Source organism: Schistocerca gregaria, chromosome X (genome assembly GCF_023897955.1).
Source record: "Schistocerca gregaria isolate iqSchGreg1 chromosome X, iqSchGreg1.2, whole genome shotgun sequence".
In the NCBI taxonomy this organism is placed as follows: Eukaryota; Metazoa; Arthropoda; class Insecta; order Orthoptera; family Acrididae; genus Schistocerca; species Schistocerca gregaria.
In genome coordinates, this window is record NC_064931.1 from 738,560,832 (window position 1) to 738,563,884 (window position 3,053).

Consider the following 3,053-nt stretch of genomic DNA (forward strand, 5'->3'; position numbering starts at 1 on the left):
GTCCTGATTCCTTTTGCAACAATATACTTGTGCGGCAGTGGCTTTTCAGCTTTCCCAGCTATGAGGTCGAACTACCGTTCAAAGCTAAATGCAAGCAAAGAACTCTGAGTGGCTGTATCTTCTACTACATCACGCCATGAGAAGCTTTCTTGTCAAAAGAAAGCTCATCCATCACACTGAAGTTTGTAATTTAAATTTTTAATGCTCTCATAATACTTGCTGAAGTGTAAATATTATTCATTTCATGGTTTTTTAATAAAGGGAAATGCAATAAAGATAACTTTTTCCATATTTTCGCTATATTATTTCATGCAGTTTTAGTTCCTGTTAGTAAAGTCATTCTAAATTGAATTTGGTAAAACAGAGGGTAAGGCAAAGAAATTATAAAAAAATTGCTACTTTTATTAATAAGCTAGGCTGAGGAGGGGGCTGATACTACATGTTCTCGTGAAGGGAGCCAGAAGGAACAGTTTTGAGACTCATTGCCCTAGTCTACAGGTGGGCAACCAGCGGCTCGCGGGCCAAATCCGGTCCGCGGTTGGTTTCAGTTCGGCCCGCGAAAGATATTTCGCGCGAACATACAACGAATGTTTTTTTTTTCAAAAATATCTGTTTTAAGCCATAATCTGTTGACGTGGCGTGTACGGAAAGGGATCCTATTAATATCGGTTCATTATTTCATAAACATTTAAGTCACAGACCCTATAGTTTTGACTTTATGGTCTAGGAGTGTTGCTGTCACGTCACGTGACGAGATGGCCAGCGAGTTGAATGAAGTATGTGAATCAGGCCCATAGGTCACCAAAGTTGCCCATTCCTGCCCTAGATGGATGTAGCGCTCGTGTTCCCGTATGCGCGTTGCTATTGGACTGCCGCTCTCACCGGTACGTACTTCCACACAATGACACTCCACCTTGTACACATCTACAGTGTGGAAAGCATCCACCCCTTGTCCTTGGTGGAGTCTATCACATCCTGGACCTTGCGTCTGTTGTAGGATACAGAGTGAACACCAACCCAGCGAATATGTTTACCAAACCTGTCAGTTATACGTTTACGTAGTGTAAGCGTGTTGCTGACTGCAGTTTGCCATTTCTTGCCTATCTTGCTTTCTTTTGTTTGTTACCATGGCTATTTAGATCCTTTTACGTTTGTAACCATTGGCCAAGAACGTTGTACGCAGCCTTTTGAGCTCATGTGTTAAGTTTAGAGCATCACTTAGGCACTGCGTAGGGATGGCAAAAGAACGATTAATTGAGTCGTTCTGCGCTGGTTATGGTCGGATACGGCGAGCAAGTAACTTGTTCGTATTTGTAGGCTTGCGACATACGCTGTGTCCAAGTCTGTCCTCCGTTGGCCGGCCGGGCTGGCCGAGCGGTTCTAGGTGCTACAGTCTGGAACCGCGCGACTGCTACGGTCGCAGGTTCGAATCCTGCCTCGGGCATGGATGTGTGTGATGTCCTTAGGTTAGTTAGGTTTAAGTAGTTCTAAGTTATAGGGGACTGATGACCTCAGAAGTTAAGTCCCATAGTGCTCAGAAAATAGTGTCCAAGCTGGAAAAAACTGAAGCAACTTCAGATTAATTGGAACCCAGAATTCTGTTGATACTTGTTGCTGATAGTTTTCTTAAGCTTGTTTTAGGATTTCTCTTTTTAAAACCAGAAACCCTGCCCTCCCAGTCATTTTGGAAATTTTGTTGAAATTGTGCTTGAGAGCTAAATTTCCCCAAGGTCATGGGCCTTTCGCCCCGACTTAACCAGGGATATACCACAGAATAATTGTGTCAATGTGGTCACATGCTGACTACTTCTTATTCTCGTTCAGGAGTCAAAGCAGATCTTTTCCCCAAGGAAAGTACCTGGTACCGGTACGTCGGTATTTACTTGGTCTCCCCAACCTTTCAATTCCACCATGTGTTATGGGGCCTTCACACGTTCAACAGTGTTCTCAAATCGTCAACATATTGAATGTCTGAGGGCGCGTATTGGCGTATTGTCAATGCCCAACATACTGAAGAGCAGTATAGATGGCCCCAAAAATATTCTCAGTTTTGTCACTATGTACTGAGCGTGTGAGGCAGCGTACTGACAGCTTGGCAATATTCTCCATTCTAATGTGCTGCTGACAGAGCTTTACTATCAGCCACACGTCATTAGTGTGCACTATTTGTTTTAAGTTCGCCTTTGTCATGTCATACCTCAGATTCAATTTTTCAATTAATCTTTTAATACTTAATTAATTGGATTTGCCACCGTGGGACGCTCACTGAAGGATCCACTATGGAATTGCTTTCTTTATTAATTTGGAAACATTTTTTGTGTTGAATTACACAGCAAAGTGGGAAAACGTAGGCTACTTCGAAAAGTAAGTCGTATATATGCAATGACTTGTAAGGGGTCTGCTAAATGCATGTCAGCCTCATTAAATTCTCACAAAACGTAAAAAAAAAGTTTTACGTTGAACACCTGACTATATCCTTGCAGGGCAGATATAACTTCTCCACAGGTTTCCTTAACTATTTTATTAATTGTGTTCACTGATACAACAGCACTAAACCTCCAACATTCTAATGAGCTACAAGTCGCCAGAAATCTCAAAGTTACCAGTACTGCTAATCTCTCGTCGACTGCGATTGTCTCTCTTATTAATATATTCTGCTTCTCTATTTTACGTCGTATCAACATTAATAAATTGACGTACAGTGTAAGATTGATCCGGAAACAGTATATGAAATCTTTGAGGACCGTTATTTTGATTTCAATCAGTAAATTAACATGTGACATTTCGCTCCTTTGCAGCCATTCTCGGACCCATGGCCTATTTTTTGTTGATTTCTATTGTTTCTTGTCAGCTACAGTTAATAAAATTGTGGCACACTCTTTATTCTGGGTATTCGACATTTTCTTGACCTTCTTAAACCGCGTTGCCAACTGACGTCTGACAGTAGTGAAAAACTACTGATAGTGTGGAGAATATACTGATGATATCACAACCAGTATTGTCAATAATACTGAACGTGTGCTGAGCCCCTTTAAGGTTTCTTCTTGTTTAAT